Here is an 18,401-nt window from a genome sequence, read left to right as displayed (position 1 = left end):
TAAAATGGGTGACATGCTGCCCCATCACTGGAGGAAAAAAGTACCTACATCAACCATCACCGTGCTTGCTCACAGAGAGAAGCTACTTACTTGTTTCCTATGTTCAGAATGGGAGGGAGGTTGTTAAGTCCTGCCATCCAATAAAATGAGGATATGTTTAAGGAGGCATGTTCAATGTAGAAGAGGCTGAGCCTGTGCAAACAGGAATTGATCAGGAAGAGCAACAGGGGCTTATGCAGTGTGTATTTTTGAAAGAATATTTATTAAGGCCTTTTGCAGGTGCCATAGGAAATACTGGTGGGTGCACTCACGATAGTGGTGATTACCCCTGTTGCAGATAGCCATTTTGGTTCATTGCAGGGAGGGGATGGCATTTAAACGTCACAGGATGGCAATACCTTGATTAGTACCTATTACAATTTTGTGGCTTTGGGTTCTTCTCTTAGTGAATTCCAAAGTGGTCTACAGACCATTTATGGTGAATGTTAGTTGCTTCTGCCCATAAGTAAGCATATTTCGGAGACTATCACCATTTGATTACCTATGGAGGTATTGGGAGGCGTGCATGGTGCTTTGACTTGTGACCCTGAACCTGCTCTGTGGGGTAGAGAAATCGCCTGCTGTTGCTGCTAGCTGATTATACAGTCTGTTTTCTTTATTCATGAAAACACACATCCATATACACTGTTTCCCCTTTCTAGATGCCAAATCAGTGACAGCATCAAACTCACAGTCACAATACATTTAAAACAAACAAATGAAATATTACTTCCCTCCTGTTTAATAAAATTATGTTTTATTGCCATTGAAGTAGAATAAATGGTGAAGTCAAGTATCAATAATATACATCAATAGTTTGAGCAAGTTTAATTCCAGTTGACAACTGGCATTTGCAGTGCTCTTTAAATGTAGCAAGCTCCCTAGTAAATGTAACTAATGCAGGTAATAAATGCACAAGTGTTAGTCACACACTGTAGGAAAGCAAGCAAGATGCTTTTGTAAGTGGTGTGGCTTTAGGCTCTGCATCTGAAGGAACAGATGTTGATCCATTACCACAAATCTGCCAGTGCAAACAGATCATGCATTTTCTTTAAAAACAAGAATACATGTAAGGTCAAAGGCAAAGAATATGTTTATACAAAGCTCAGTTTACTTGAATCAGTATTTAATATATATTTCTACTGTAAATGGTTCTGGCCAGTTACACCAGTGAGTGATGCAGTGTGGGCTTACAGCTGTGCTCATTACAGAATCTTTATGTAGAGCTGAAATTGCTTTGCTTTACTGTTTAACTATTGGACTTCCAAAACAGATGTTATGAGAGAGGTCCATGATTGGATCTTCTGACTTTAAAAATGAAATAAAGCACTGGATTGGAGGACCAGCTGCAGCAGCACTGTGGGAAAGGGTTAATCCTTAGGCACCATTCCTGAAAATGGTATGAAGAGAAAGGATTAAATAGACATTTAATCTATTTTCTGGCACTTTTACCCTGATTTAATCCTGTACTGCTTTTAAATTGTTGCTGTTGTTTTAAAAAAATGGAAGACTTGATTGTAAACCTGATCTCCCAATTTATTAAAACAACAACAACAATAACTTAGAATCATAGAATCTTAGAGTTGGAAGGGACCCAAGGGTCATCTGTTTAGTCCCTAAGCAGGTATGTAATTATTTATTTTCACAGGCTTCATCTCCTTTTTCTTTGAGGCTTTCTTTTTTGGGGTGTGCGCATGTGTTCTTATATGCACAATTTTACTTCTGTTAATTATGTATTATTTTTATTTAAAAATAAAAAAGAGGGAAGGAAGGATCAGCACCTCAGTTTCCTGTAAATTCTCAGCCACCATAAGATTGGCAGACACGTTTTTTAAAGCATGTGTGCTTACCCCTTTGCAACACTTGGACACATGTGGATCTCCATGGCAAAGGAACTAAGATCTCCCTGTTGCCATTTACTTTGTAAGTAACCTTGTCATTTAAATTGCAAGATTACTCAGGAAAGGTGACTGCATCATAGCATAGATTATTTTGTTTTGGAAAAAGTTATTTTTCTTGAATCTGAGTGACACACGGTTGAATCACTCACAGTGTGAATTGCGTCAAGATTACATGTTATGATCATCAGTATATTAGCATGTGTGTGCGTTTTATATGGGCTTGTTTTTTTAAAAAAAGATACAGCTTTGTGACAAGAGAGTGTAGTCTTCTCTAGCAGTTAAGTACTGAATTTCTGAGCCAGGGTTAACAAGCTTTGCTTTTTATATACAGTTCCGTTCTCATGTCCATGTCAGTTTGCTTTTGTGTCAGTACGTCAGCATGTTGTTTGTTATTTGGTAGATGTGTGGTGTGACCTTGTACTTGGAACAATTGAGTCCCTCCTCTTAATCTCACGTACGTCATTCTGCACTGGTGATGCATTGATTGTGGTGGACCCAACAACTCCCAACTCTGGAAGTATACTTCTGGCAGTGTTTTGTTTTCTCTTTGTAAGGAGTTCTGGTGTGACAGGTCCAAAATGCACAAATTTTGAACTTGGCACAAGAGTTCCCGAAGTAGGGGCAGTGTTTTACATCAACATTGGGCTCTTGTGGACCAAACTGTGACTTTGGCATGACTTTACCTGATTTTTGGTGTGACGTGACCAAATTGCACTGATCAAGATGTTTCTGATTACATCGTTTCTCAATTTGGTGTGATGGTTCCAACCTGCCCTAATTTGTATGGCTCTGAATATATTGTCACCCAATTTGGCACAAGAGTTCCCAAGGTGGAAAATACTGTCTTCATCTATGTTTGGACGTCAGAGGCCATGTTGAATCAATTTGGTGGACCAAATAAATCATAATTAAGCATTACCCCCACCACACACTAATTGATTTTGGGGGATGGGTGAGGTGTTCCCCAGGTCAGGTTGGAGCCCTGAGTTGGTGTGCATGTGTTTACAGCACTAAAAATCACAAATTATCAGTTTAAAAAATCATAATATTTGTTGGTTTCTTTTAATTCCTGGGCAGATTGAGGCACTTCTCAGTCAAGAATACAATTACACTCACAATAATATTACAACATATGACAGTTGTTGGAAGATAACCTTTCCCTTACTGTGGCTAGATGGTGTTTCTTTAAAAAAACAAAAAAACAAACAAACCCAGAATCTAACTCTTATTAGTGTAAAGAAAAGAAATGAAATAATTATCATTAAACTTCATAACACAGAGTGTGCTGTGCTTTGTTTATTCCCTAAGATGAGTAGGTCTTCGTTAACTTCTTTATGTGAGAAAACCAATTAAAATGTGACTATCATTTTCTAAAAATAAACAACAGAATGCTGAGGATAGACAATGACCATTTCTTTTAATGGTAAACATGAACACTTTGAAGGAATTCCTACTACTAGAGATTAGATTCTGGCTATAAATTTGACACTGTTGGACAGGGCAGGGTGGTGGTTTGTTGTTTTTTTGCCCTTTACATTTTTACATGCTTCATAACATGTTTCTAACCCTGAAGGCGAAAGTACTGGTGGAGGGAAAATTTCCAAGAATCTGGCTTAAAAGGTTGGGTGGGTGGAGAGAGGAGATAGCTAAGACTTAAAGGAGGGCATGAGTGAGGTTGAGCAGCAGGGGGAAAGTCAACTTTATTAGCTCGGTGTTCATTTTCATGGCATGAGATTCTTCAGGGATTAATGTGAAATATTTCAGATGTAAAAGACGAAATGAATGTTATCAAGTAAGAATGATATACAGCAAAATAAAGGAATGAAAAGGATTTAGCAGATCTTACTCTTCACTGTTACATATTCCAGTAACAGCTCTGGGTGTGTGTACACACACACACAGACACACACACACATGTTAGCAGTCAGTGTGGTGGGGCAGAGCTGCAAATGCCTTTCTGTGGCATTGGCATCGCTGCAGCTTACCTAGTTGGTGCTAGGGCAGGGCAGCAGCAAGGTCAGGCCTGCATGATTGTACTGGTGGGAGAGCTGGATTGGGTCCACCAATATGTCTGTGCAGCCTCAGCCTCTCTGCCCCACCCCACCTAATCCCTGTGCTGTCCAGATAAGTTGCAGTGAGTACTTTTTGCTTTTTCTTCCTGTAAGAACAGTGTGGTGTAGTGATTAGCATAACAGCCTGGGATCTGGGAGACCAGGGTTCAAATCAGCCATGAAACTTACTAGGTTACCTTGGACCAGTCATAGTCTCTCAATCTAGCCTACCTCACAGGGTTGTTGTGAAGATAAAAAATGAGGAGAACTATGTATGCCACCTGAGTGCCCTAGACGAAATGTGGGGAAATAAATAAATAAGTGTGTGGGTGTGTGTGGGTGAGAGAGAGAGAGAGAGAGAGAGAGAACAAACAAACAAACAAACAACATCTTTAGCGGTCCCTCCCCCTCCTGCCTGGAGATGACAAGATGGCTGCAATCCTGAAACCACTTAACATTCAACCTGTTTTAGTTGCTTAACTGTGCAATCCTACACAGAAGCAAGCCCCATTGAATTCAGCGTTCCAGTAAATGTGTATTGCCCTATTGAATACTGTAGAATTTACTTCTCAGTAAGCATGCATAGGATTCAGTGTATGGGGCTTCCTTTTGAAGCATATGCTTTTCAGAGCTGCAGTGTTGTATGGTAGAGGTAGTCATCTTCTATCAAAACTAGGCTAATTTAGAAGCAGCTTAATAATTTTAATACTTGGAGCAGTTCACAGCAAGCCCCAAGCCTCACTATCTGGGTATTGCACCAGACTAACCAGCCTAGCCTAGGCCTTGATTGAGAATTGCTAATGGTATCTTTACAGAGATAAAGGAGAATTTCTGCTTTAAATCTGTTTGGGTGGAAAATATTTCATTATCAGGAATGACCTTGGCTGCTCTGGTTTATCTCAATGGTATGTGCCTTAGAGACATAGGATGTGTCCGTCAGGATCAAGTTTTGATTAGCTGGATAGTTAGAGGGGCAAGCGTAGTAAAATGTTTATTTTCCATCCATTTCTACTCCTTATCTCTTAGTACCTAAACAGACAAGGACCTTAATTTCTTGGCTTTGCAAATGCTCTATTTGTTTCATTCTCAGTTTTCACAGGAGCTTGAATGATAGTTCTTGGGGTTTAACTTTCAAATCCGAGCCATGCTAGAAGGTCAGCAATCAGGTACATCTGCATCAACTTTCTTTTTATATTTCTGTTCCCTTTTTCGGGCATTTCCTCTGTATCTCTGTCTCGATCATGGGCTGTACTTTGCATCTGGCAGTTCTTTAAAATGAACGTGTAGAAGAGCAATGGTAGCTGTGTATTTTCACACAGCAACGATGTCTCTAGATAGCTGCTCTGCATTATCACTGCTCTTCATTTTTCTGTTCTTCATGTTGTGAAGAGCTATGTTCTATTCCCTACAGGATGTGATGGAGTGCAGAGATTAAGGACCCTTCAAGTAGTTATTACTGTGTAGGGCTGGTCCTTAGGCCAGTGGTTTTCAACCAGTGTGCTGTGGCACCCTGGGGTGCCTTGAATGAAGGTCGGGGGTGTTGTGGGCAACACTGGCCTCTGTCTCTCTTTCCTTCCTCTGATACCCTCTTGTGTCTCTGCCTCCCAAAGGCTTGCACAGCTGTTTGTTGCAGCAGCCCTGGCTACAAGCTCCCCAGGAAATGGTGGGTCAGGGGCTGGCCAGGAGGTGCTGGTTGCCAGGAGCTGAGGTGGCTCAGAGACCAGGGAATGCTGTGGCAGCTACCTGGAGGATTCCCAAGGAGAGGAGAGGAGGCTGAGGAAACACTTCACAATGGAGGGTATTCGAAAAAGGGTGAGAGGCTGCCAGCTCAACCGGGCTCCTGAGCCCCACAGGGGTGCCCCAGAAATAATGCAGTTGGTTAAGGGAGCTGTGGACTCAAAAAGGTTGATTCAGGAGTTGTAAACAGGCAGCAAATTGTTATTTCCACCCTCTGTTGTTGTTGTTGTTGTTGTCTACTCCCAGGGAGAGGCATTTGTCTCCAGGACCAAAAGGTCAGCCTTGCATGTGACCCACTTTGATTTATGGGCAGGGGATATATTTTCAGTTTTTCCTCAAGTGGCAAAATGTCTTGGGCCAGACCTATTTGTTTTGGACTACAACTACCACCAGCTCAAACTGCAGTGGACGCTGCCCCATTAGGACAAATGAAACACTGCCCCACCAGCCAGTCTGTTCCCACTTGCCGACTTAAAACCAGTCCATGGGATGGCACTGCCTGACAACTTCCTCCTCCTTCGTCTCAGTGTTGCCCTTGCAGAATTCAGCAGGGAGGATGGGGACATGTCAGTGGTTCTGGTTCCAGCTACTGTTGGTCTCCCTGCCTTCTGCCCAATGAGCAGCAGCCACTGCAGCCCAGCCAGCATGGCCAATGCTCAGGGATGCTGGGAGCTGCAATCTAGAACATCTGGAGAGCCACAGGCTACCCATCCCTGAGCTGTCAGTGCCAGTAACTAACACAAATTGAGGAAGTGCAAATCTTGTAACACTCCAAACCACCTACTAGCAGTAAAGTATTATTAATATTGCTGCTAAGGCAGAAGTTGTCAGTGTGGTGCCTGTGGACAAAGATGCACCTGCATAAGCCTTCCCTGGCACCAGAAAAGCCCCCTTCCCCTGATGAGTATAGATTGTGGTATGTGCTTGGTTGAAGCTTGAGTGTTGCCCATGGCAGTTTCTCTGGCTTGCAAATGTTGTTCTTGGTTGTTATTTATTGAATTTATATAACGCCCTATACCTGAAGGTCTAAGGCAGTTCACAGAACATATATCCATGGGCCCCAAAAGGTTGGTGACTTCTGTACTAAGGTTAGCTTTTGAGCATTTCCTCATGAGGATAGCTGACCAGCAGTCACATGAATCATGTGTAGGCATTATTCTATAATTCCTCAGAGAGTGCATGGTTTTTGTATCTGCACTTATAATTATAGCAAACCTGGGGCAACAGATCCTTAGATATGTTTTCCCTTGGCATTTGCTCCCAACATGGCTGCTGCGTAGGTCATAATTCTCCTTGTTGCAAAGCTATGTGCTGGTTATCTTTGCTACAACATCAAACTCCATGCCTTGTGTTCAGATGGTTATGTACAATAACTCTAGGCAGCTCTATTCTCAAAAGAGCTATGCTGGCTTGAAATATGAATGAGGTTTGCATTGGCAAAGCAGAATGATGCTGCCAGCCAAGTCAATGGTTCAACTACCATTGTTTCCAAGACTGCTTCACTTTCACTCTCAGCCCTCCATTTTTCTGCCTTTCAATATGTGTTTCTACACCATGCAGATATAACTATTTTTATTCCTTTAGTTGACAGCAAGAGAATGCTGTTTTGTAACTCAAGCCTCTGTACTAGCTAATGAGCCACATTCTCAATGTTCATGTATTTCATGAAGGAAAGAGTGGTAGAATTCCAGCTGGTCATGCCTACACACATCTCTGGCCTAGGAGCAGCTAGGGGAAGAGGAAGAGGTTCTGGTGTGAACTGCATTCCCAAAAGCAAGGTAAACTGAAAAGCAAGCAAACTCACAAAAAGGATGAGAATTGTCCTCTAATTCAGAATGGAGGAATCTGTCAAGTTCACCAGCATTTTAGTGTTCATTTCTCCTAATATGCACATTTTTGCAAATAAATAGGCCTAATATAATGCATTTATGTGTGCTATATTCACCAATATATGCATTTTTATCCACACACTCCTAATATATGCATTTGTGCACATATTTTTGTGTTGGAGAACTGCATCACAAAATTTAGAGGGCTTTCAAATTTCAAAGAATAGCTGCATTTTTGCTTGCATATACTTTCGGGAAATGTGAATTAAGTATTCATGCAAATAGCATTGAGTGAGAGAAAGCAGGGATGTGTTTGATAAGCTCCACCCGCTCATTGCAGTCACAATTACCTTCCACAAATTAGAGGGCAAGCTTCTGAAGCATGGCGTCTCCTGTACTTGTGGAAGACCAGTGTTCTTAATGGCACCTGGAGCCTCCACAAGTGCCATAAAGGTCTTCATAGGCATCGGGTTGGTGACTTCTGCTCTAATGAACCAGGCCGCCACTGACTTTAATTGCGGTGTAGGAGAAATGAAGAGTGGAAACAATGCAACACACTAAAATATTAGAATTCGACATTGGCTATTCATTGTTTGTAGTCATGTTTCAATGATATTTTCTCAGTTAAGAATGTATACTAATAACTTGGGGCATCAGTCACAAGGAGCCCTAATTCTGCCCATACTGTGCATGCCTATAAAATCTGGCACTGTTGTGTGCATATAATTAAAGATTACACAGGTTAATTTTGCACCTGTTCTTAATGGTGGTCCTTTTCACAGGACTGGATTTTTTAAAAAATCTCTCTGTGTGTCATCTATATGTGATGAATCCTGGCTAGTATTTGTGTCTCTAATCAAAAAGCCACATTTTCTTTTTTTCCCAGCATACAGTGGTACCTCGGATTAAGTACTTAATTCGTTCCGCAGGTCCGTTCTTAACCTGAAACTGTTCTTAACCTGAAGCACCACTTTAGCTAATGGGGCCTCCTGCGCCGCCGGAACACGATTTCTGTTCTTATCCTGAAGCAAAGTTCTTAACCTGAAGCACTATTTCTGGGTTAGCAGAGTCTGTAACCTGAAGCGTATGTAACCTGAGGTACCACTGTATATGCAGAAAGACAGTCTTCACTCTGAACATGAAATCTGCAGTGACTGGTCATGTTCATTCAGGCTGGTGACTCCTTTTTGTTTCAGAAAGGTGCCACCATGTTCTTAGCTGAGGAAAAATTAAAGCTCAGTGCCAGGGGAGCAAAGGAGAGATTCTTTTCTTGTTCTCACATAATTACTCTGCAGGTATATGGTTTGGTCAGGGAGCCGCTCCGTAGCCTACTCAGCACGAGAGTTAATTTGGTCCTGAGCTGAAATAGCAATCCTGCCTTTAATTACAAACAAAACACACTGGGTTGATCTTCCCAATATCCTCAATATCTCACCAACCAGACATCCCAGCTGACCTTACAAACATGGTAAGACAATAGCCTTCTTAATGCATTTTTAACCCATTTTTAAGTAAACATGTGAGACAGGAACTAGTGCAGTAGCTTCACCTCCATAAGGTTGGAAGGCAAACACTTGAAGTGTGGAGCCTGATGTACTTCCTGGGAAATCAGGGTACAAACAAACAAACAAAACAAGCAAGCAAACACACTAGGAAGAGCTCTCTCTGAGTCTAGGAGGCTCCCTGCTTCAGACAGTCACACTTCAACTTGTGGGGGGAAGGAAGAATGTATAAAGAGAGCTGGTGATTTCCAGCATAACATGTAGCTCTTCAGATAACTTGTAGCTAATTAAGGTGTGGAAGGAAAAGGGGGCTTCAACATGCTGCCTTTATGCATTCATTGGTCCTTTGTACAGAGCTGTTGTGAATACTACATGCAAATAGGATCTATAGGATTGATCTGGTATCTTGCATTTTGCAGGGTAGCAGAGCAATCACAAAACTTTCATGTGCATAGATGATGCACAGAATATCTAATTAATATATCAAGGTTGGGAGTGGGCAGAGTGGCCCTACTTCTTCTTCTTTTTTAATATATTTTATTAAGGATTTTCTTGTTTTACAGAAGTGTAGTGCCTCGTATTTTTTTTTTCATGCAACATTTTTACAAATCCGTTTCATTTGTTGAGGCATTAGGGGGAGAAGAAAAAAGAAAAAAGAAAGGGGGGGTGGAGAGAGGGAAGATGGATAGGGGTGGGGTGGGGTGGTGGTGTTTCTATTATGTTTAATGTATGTAGAGTTTGGTGTCAGCGTTGCTTGTGTTGTTCACTTGTGTTCCTTTGGTGGTGAGAGAGGTTGGGGTTGGCCTAGGGTGTGATTGTTTGCTTGTGATTGGCTGTGGTGATCTTTGTTTTCGTGTGTGAGTGAGGTGGGTGGGTGTTTTGGATCAGGTTAGCCATATTGATTTGTATGCTGTTGGTGGATTATTGTCATTGTCCTGTTGGGCTGTGTATGTGATAAAGGGGAGCCATACCGGGGTGAAGGCGTCTTCTTCTGTTTGTCCCCGTGTCAGTTTCAGTTTATTAGTTAATTTTTCTAGTAGGGCTGTTTCCCATACTATTTGGTACCATTGGTCCATGCTTACTCCTGACAGGTCTCTCCAGTGTCTGGTTATGGTGCTTCTGGCTGCTGAGAGCAGGTGGGTTATGAGTTCTTTGTGGTGTAAATGGGCATTGTTGTCTTGGAAGATGTTTAGTAGGGCCAATTCTGGGGTGATGTCTATTACTTGCTTAGTTATTTTACATATTTCTTGTATGGCTGTTGTCCAGAATAGTTGGATTTTGGGACACTCCCACCACATGTGGAGGTATGTGCCTGTGGAGGTGCACCCTCTCCAGCATTTTGGTGAGGTTCCTGGGTGTATTAGCGCTAGTTTCCTTGGTGTTAGGTACCACCTGTAGGTGAGTTTCAGTGTGAGTTCTTTTCTTTTCATTGATATGGATTTAAAGGGGGGTTTAGACCACATTCTGGTCCATTGAGTGGGGTTAATCTCATAGCCTATGTCATTCTCCCATTGTTTTTTGATTGCGTGTAGGGGATTTGCGGGATTTTGAAGTAGTATTTTGTATATTGCGGATACCGTCCCTTTACCATTTCCCTTTGTTGTTAGGAGGAGGTTTTCGAAGGTTGTCAGGGGCCTAGTTGCTGCTGTTTTTACTGTTGAGTTGTTTAAGAGGGCATGAAGTTGGTGTTGTGTTAACCAGGGCATTTGGCAGTCTTCTAGTTTGTCTTGTATTTCTTGTGTTGACAAGGGTTTGTTATTTTTATAAAAGTCTATTAGGCGATATAAGCCTTTGGTTCGCCAGGTTTTTATCTTGAGGTTTTGTGCTGCATGGTGGAATAATGGGTGGTACGCCAGGGGGGATGGGGTTGGGGATAGTTTGCCTATTTGTGTTTTCCATGCTTTGAGCATGGTCTGTGTGTACCTGTTAAGTGTTGTGGGAATTTTCTTTAGTTTGTTTGGGAGGAGTGGGTATGTTGTGGTGCAGGTGTTTTCAATTGTGTCCCTCTCTAGGTGTACCCATTGTTTTGTCTCATCTTCTAGTATATATGGGATTATGTGGCGTATTTGGTTGGCATTGTAATATGCTTCTATGTTGGGGATTCCCCATCCTCCTTCTGAGGTGGGGAGGTGCAGGTATTTGGGGCTTATTATTGGTTTTTTATGTGAGAAGATGAAAGAGTGTAGTTTTCTCTGCCAACTGCGAAGTTGGGTTGAGGGGATCCAGATTGGGAGGGTTTGGATTTAAAGTATAATTATTTGAAATTACAAAAAACGCATGAAACAAGGTAACAATTTGCTGATATCTTTATTGTAAAGAATGCAGGGTGAGGGAGATGTGGGGAAGTCCGGTTGGTTATGAAAAGATGTCCTAGAAAGATGAATTTTTTTTATTTATTTTTTCCTTTTTGTTCTGTTGCTTCTGTTATTTATTTGACTATATATTTGTACCTGGAAAAAAGCAATAAAAAAATATTATAAAAAAAAAAAACAGATTGGGAGGGTTTGGAATAGGTAGGTTAGTTTTGGGAGTGTGATCATTTTGATCATGGCTATTTTGTCTGAGAGAGTGAAGTTCATGTTATTCCATCTCTTTAGGTCTTTGTTAATTTGTCGCCACAGGGGCTTGTAGTTGTGGAGGTACAATTTATTGAGGTTTCTGGTTATTTGTACCCCTAGGTATCTGAACTTGGTGTGGCAAAGTTTTATTTTGGTGACCTTCGTGAGTTCTTTTTGGGTGTGAGGAGGGGTGTTGAAGCACATAGCTTCTGACTTTGTAAAATTTACCTGTAGGCCCGACACCATTGCAAATGTGTTGAGTTCTCTGATTAGGGAGGTTGCTGTGCTTATGGGGTCTGGTGTTGTGACCATTAGGTCATCTGCAAAGAGCCCTAATTTATAGGTTCTGCCTTTTATTTCCACTCCCTTGATGTCTGTGGCTGCTCGGATGCGGATTGCTAGGGGTTCCAGAGCCAGGATAAATAAGAAGGGAGACAGTGGGCATCCTTGTTTCGTGCCTCTTTGGATAGCTATAGTGTTAGAATCCATATTGTTAGTTCTGCATTTTGCTGAGGCTTGGGAGTATATTTGTTTGAGGATTTGTAGGAAGTTGGGGCCAAATTTCATGTTAGTTAGTACTGCTAGTATGTATTTCCACTCCAAGCAATCATAGGCTTTGAGGATGTCTAGGGACATAATTGTCAATGGGAGTTTGGTTGCCTTGCTGTGTTAGTGGCCCTACTTCTGCTCTACATGTTGACATGATACATGTCAACTGCTAAATCCAAGTGCTGAACCTAACACTGCATATGGTTCTCTGCGGCATTCTACCCAGGAAGCTCACAGGGTTTATTTTCGGCCAGAGTATGTGCCATTTTTGTTATCTGATCATAGCAACTGCCTAACAGTGAGCCAATTGCAGTGAGCCAATTTTGCTACATTTCTGCATGATTTTCTATTCTGGCCTTACCTCGTTCCATTCAACTTCTGATGGGGGGAACATCATTCTTCTGTACCCACATTGTTTATGTCTGGATCATTCCATCACTTCTCATTCAGATACATCCACACCATACATTTAAAACACCTTCAAAGTGCATAGTACCCACAAGAATCCTGGGAACTGTAGTTTATTAAAGTTGCTTGGAATTGTAGCTCTGTGAGGAATGAACTACATTTCCCAGGATTCTCTAGGGGAAAGCATGCAGTTTAAATGTGCAGTTTACTGTTGTTACTGACCCCGGCTTTTGCCGGGGAGGGCGGGATTTAAATATTATTATTATTATTATTATTATTATTATTATTATTAATATTAATGTATGCTATGGATGTGAATTATGTGACTTCATAAGATGCTGCCTTTGCATCCTTGCATGAGTTGTTGTTCTGGCTATGCTGCTGTTTTCAGTCTATGAAGAGAAGGTAGCAGTGAAGCAGGAGTTGAGGCTTGCAAGATGTTCATTTAGCATAGTGGTATTTGGACCTTACTGCATTTTCAGTAATATCATCAAGAACATGAAGCGGTCCAAGTTTTGGAATTGAGGTTGGATGTTTTCTGTTTTGTTTGAAAAATAGTTTACTTTGCTGAGACCGATTCTGACTCAAGCAAGAGTTCATCACTGAAGTGGCCTTTGACTTCCTTGACAGGAGATGTACTCTTTATCACCATTCTATTACTGAGCCTTCCCCCTCAGTAGTCACAAAAGTTCAATATTATTTCACACCATCCTAATACAGCTCAGGGAAAGAGATGCTTCATTTGGACTTCTGCATCTCATTTATACATTTGTCAAACTCAGTGTAATTTCAATCTACTAGCCAGCCGCCTTGAACCATTTTAAAAAATAGTAAGCTGGAATATAAATCTCAAAAATAAATAATAACAAATGAGACTGCCAATAAAAAGGGTGCATGGAGTGCTGCTGTTCCAAGATTCCAGCCAGTAATGCCCTTTTCCAGAACAATCTTTCCCATTGCTGCTCCCTACTGGTTTTCTCTCCCTACCACCCAGCCACTCAGCATTCCATGCCCATGTCAGTATGCTCAGTCCTCATTGAAATTCCTTCCCCCCTAAATATTTTTTTATTTCTTGGGGTTCCCTGCACCTGCTGATACACCCCTCTTGCCCATGGTAGTTTGTGTGTTTTGTTAACATAAATAGCCACACTCATAGAATGCTAGAAGTCTGAGTACTTGAACCCGTAAAAAAGGACTGTCTTAGACGTTACAAAGATGAATAAGAGACCTGGCTCCTGCTTTCACTGGGAAAATGAAATTGGTTTCTGAATGTGTAACAAGTTTGCAATGTGTGTAGCAAAGGTGTAGGTGTATGATATGCTTGTATAAATTACTTAGCTTATTATAATGTATAAAGAGCAATTCTTCTGCTGAATCACAGATGAGACAGAGCAAACAACAGCTCATACTTCCCTTTCTACATGTGTGTATGTGTGTAGGTGTGTAGCTGCTCCCTACTTCCTTCGTTTGGAGGCCTTCTGGCATCACTGAATAAGGTGTGACTTTTTTGGCACATGGGTAAAAGGGTTGCCAGAGGGGATGCATTACCCTGTAATTAGTGCACGTTAACCATGCTAGAATATCTCTCCTCCCTCCCAGCAAGCTTATTTTTTCATGTTGAGATTATGATAAACCTAGAGGAGCGTTCTTCTTTAATTTGGCAAGAGATGCTTTGAAAAAGACACATGCCTCCTTTGCCCAGGGAAAAATGTAAATCCATTGATTAAGGAAACGTGTCTTAGGCCTGCCGCTTCTGCATTTACATTCCATATTTTGGAATGCAAGAAATATTGGTGTAGTGATATCCAGGTGGACTGTGTCTCATTAGTGGGCTGTTGGCAGATGGTAGCAACAAAATACAAATATCTAAGGAGTTGAGGTTGCCTACTTTTTGAGCAACCCCTACTTCTGTGTCTTATAACAGCAGCTGGATTCTCCTTTCTCCATTCTGTGAGAATCTTGAGCTGCTAATTTCTGCATCTCATGCTGCTGTTAAAAGTGAGAGAAAATGACATGGCTCTTCCTCTCTGTCCCTCCTGCATCAAATGACAAACCAACATAGGGCTCAGTTCTAGGACAGGGATAATGTATCAATGGCTACAACCCATGGTGGCTAATTGTTATGGGATTGGAGGATCAGTCTGGGTTACATCTGTGGGTCCCTTCCAGGCTTGTGATTCTGCATCAATGAAGTTTTGAATCTAGTGGAAGAGGTCACCGAATGGGTCAGAACAGTTCCTTAGCTGTCTTGTTAAATGCTTCCATGTACAAAGAGGCTGCCCAGTAGCCATAGAGACAAATGGAGGTAGCCCTCCCCACCTTCCAATTTGTTGGAAACAACATCACCTTGCTAAGGTAGAAAAACAATAGAGTTTGTGTCTGCATTTTGGAAGTTGGAGATAGAGATGCTTGCCTTGCTCTGTGCTGGACCCAAAGCTATGGCCTGGTGATCTCCCTGGGAACCTAACTGGCAGGCAAGATTTGTGGAGTGCTAATACTATGAGCCATTCCATCCTATATTCCAGTGACGCTACCATCTCTGTTGACTGTCATTCCAAGAAAACCAAACCTCTGAGGCCCTGCATAACATAAAGCTCTAGGCTGATCAGGAGCTTGGAGCACTTTCTCTACAAGGAAAGGCTAAAAGGTTTAGGAGTTGATTTCTTCTACTATTGTTTTAGGATATAAACAAGACAACAAAAGAGGGGCATACATGATAGTGGTTTTTAGAACTAGGCATGCTTTGGAGAAAGTTGACAGCTAATATGAAAACTTCATGTAGCCTTCCAATGAAACACAAAAATGAAAATGATTTGCTGCTGCAAGATATGGTGATGACCATCCACTTAGGTGGCTTTAGAAGGGGACTGGGCAAATTCATGGTACGCGGATGGCGCTGTGGTGTAAACCACTGAGCCTTGGGCTTGCCAATTGGAAGGTCGGTGGTTCGAATCCCTGCGACGGGGTGAGCTCCCATTGTTCGGTCCCAGCTCCTGCCAACCTAGCAGTTCGAGCAAGTAGATAAATAGGTACCTCTCTGGTGGGAGGTAAATGGCATTTCTGTGTGCTGCTCTGGTTTCGCCAGAAGCGGCTTAATCATGCTGGCCACATGACCCGGAAAAACTGTCTGCAGACAAACGCCGGCTCCCTTGGCCAGTAAAGTGAGATGAGCGCCACAACCCCAGAGTTGTTCGTGACTGGACTTAAATGTCAGGGGTCCTTTACCTTTAGGCAAATTCATGGAGCAGAGACGTATTAGGCTATTTGTCATGATGACAAGTTGGAACTGCAACATGAACGTGCTTTGTTTACTGTTTGCCTATAATAATAATAATAATAATAATAATAATAATAATAATAATAATTGTATTCCACCCTCCCCGGCCAAAGCCGGGCTCACAGTGGCTAACAATAGGTATTCTGTTCCCTACCTCAATCAGTCAGCAATCTGTAGCTCAACCCTCACTGGGTTGTTGTTTTTTGCTCCTACCATTATGTCCTGTTCCCCGTCCCCCGATATTTTTTTATCTCTTCATTTACCTATAGACTTGAAGTAACCAATGTGTAGAGTGCTGGACTTGGATCATGGGGAACTGAAATCTATTTCTAGTTTAGCAATGGGCATTCTTGAGTGTTACTCTACATCTAAATTCTCCATCTGTAAAATGGAAAAAATCTCATGCTTTGCATTTCCACTGTTTATAATTTGAATATATTGGCTAGAATATCCATATATTAAAAAAGATGCTCTTACATGTTCTACCTAACATGAACAATATTTCACTTGTACAAAAACAGCACAGAGAGACTTAAATATACATTTGGTGCCATGTATGAAAAGCCATTTTGGGCATGACCAGAGTGATGCTTTCCTGTGGAGATGGTTCCAAACTCAAATGCAGAACTGGAATCTGGCACATTGTTTTGAGGGCTGATCTTGCTTCATGCCCTTAATAATACCTCATGTTGAGCTGATACTGGTGCAGAATATGAGAGAGAGAGAGAGAGAGAGAGAGTTTGTGTGTGAAATGAACACTTATAGACCTGTAAAACATTTGATGCAGAAAGCATTATTTGGCTGAGTGGGTGATAAATTGAAATAATTTATAAAATTCTTACTGCTTTTAAAAACAAAAAGGAAAATCAATACATTCTTATAAATATAAATAACCACAACATTATAGTGAAAGGCTGGATGATAGTGAAAGGCTGGATGAATGTCGTCCAGTTCAGAACTGGCCCCCTGGCATAGGAGCCCCCCCCCCCAAATATTTTAACGTCTCCAGCATCATACAGTTCTGGTACGCCCCAAGCAGAGAATGACACGCCTGTTAGCCATCTCTTGATTTTCTTATTACTGCTTTGGATGTTTCTCCTATTTTTTATTTTTTTAAAAAAATTCATTTCATTTTGCCATGGTGCGTCCTTTGCAAAAGCAAGCAAGCAAAAGCCCAGGTGGCAGGCAATGCATAAGCCAGAGAGACTTCTCCTTTAAAAGAACTTGACAATTTTTGGAACGCGTGAGATCCGTCTTCAACACCCACTGGCTGCTGTCCCTGCGTGAAATGCTCCTTCTTTTCCAAAGAGGCAGGTCCCTCGATGCAAACCTTCGGAACAGAGGGAGTCTCCTCCCTGCACAGTGTAAATGGAGCATGACATCTTCAGCTCTTTCAGGGCTGCAAGGAGTTAAAGCAGACAGTTTCCAAGTGCGGTAGTGTCTCTCGTTCTCTTTCCTAGCCTCCTCCTCCCCACCCTGTTTCTCTCTTCTCTCTCCCCCCCTATTTTCCCCTAGTTTTGGCAGGGGATTAAAGTAGCTCCCCCCTGTGGCAGCAGTGACCCAGAAATGAGTTTGATTCACAGAGTCCTTCCTCCATAACAAGTAAAAACGTCAGTCAGAGCGAGAGTCTCTCTCTCTCTCTCTCTCTCTCCCCCTGTATATGTGTGTGCGTGTGTGTCTGAAGGGAGCCACAATCTGCTCCCACTCTCCAGTGCTTGTCTGAACTCATGAGGCAGCACAGACCCCTCCGTGCAGAGCAACTCCAACCTCACTGGCAACCATCGCAGCAGCAACAGCAGCAGGTAACTGTGCCCAGGCAGCGCCTTACGCTCGCCTCCTCTCCGCCCGTCGCCGCAGAACGAGCCGCCTTGCACAGCCATATTTGATGTGTGGTGGGGTTTCTTTTTTCTTTTTTGGTTGCTTAGCTTTGGAGTTCTCCAGAAGCAGCTAGAGAGCAATTTAATGCCGAAGGTCGCTGCCTAGTGGAAATAATATAGTACGTCATTAATATGGCGCCAAAAGATTTGCTTCTTGATAGGGAGCAAAAAGGGGAGGCAATTGAGTTGCAGCTTCACTATCCCATAAGCAACTTGTACATTGCTGGGGAGGAACCGGGTGGGGGCGAGGGGAGGAGGGAAAATCGGCGATTATTTTGGGAGCTTTGGAGAGCAGATCCGAAAGGGTTGCGCGCGCGGCGGCGGCGGGGGGGGGGAGAGTTAAGGGCTGGCTGCATTTTTTTTTTTTTTTGTCGCTGCAGACTTTGCTTTTCGCCAAACCGGGAGCTTTTTAAAGGTGAATGAACCCGGTTGTGGAGTTGTTGGGGTTCCCACCCCCCTTCGTGTCTTAAGTGTTGTTTCTTCGTGCATCCATAGACTTTTGGTTTAGTTTCCTTTGTCGGTGAGGTGGAAGGCAGGCTACCCTAAAGCGCATCCATGCTGGTTGATAGATCAGCCCTACTCGGAAAGTGAAAAGCATTGTAAGAACTTGGGAGACAGATGGCAGCGGCAGAGCGCAGGTCCTTTTTAGATAGATCTCTCGGAAGGGGGGGGG

At 42.3% G+C, this 18,401-nt stretch overlaps 1 protein-coding gene across 6 annotated transcripts in view; it reads left to right on the top strand.

Moving 5' to 3' along the window:
• JADE1 (jade family PHD finger 1) overlaps positions 1 to 18,401 on the top strand; it is a 171,850-nt gene that overhangs the window by 92,757 nt on the left and 60,692 nt on the right. The window contains exon 1 of one of the 6 annotated variants that reach the window (XM_081021919.1): positions 17,403 to 17,653. The exons of the other annotated variants lie outside the window; for them this stretch is intronic. The gene's annotated coding sequence lies outside the window, so the exon portion shown is untranslated. Of the gene's footprint in view, positions 1 to 17,402; positions 17,654 to 18,401 lie in introns of those variants that run through there. 6 annotated transcript variants of the gene reach the window in all.

Source organism: Podarcis pityusensis, assembly GCF_964106645.2.
Source record: "Podarcis pityusensis genome assembly, chromosome: 9".
Classification (NCBI taxonomy): domain Eukaryota; kingdom Metazoa; phylum Chordata; class Lepidosauria; order Squamata; family Lacertidae; genus Podarcis; species Podarcis pityusensis.
Note: the sequence above shows the minus strand (reverse complement) of the source record. Positions and strands in the feature narration are given on the sequence as shown.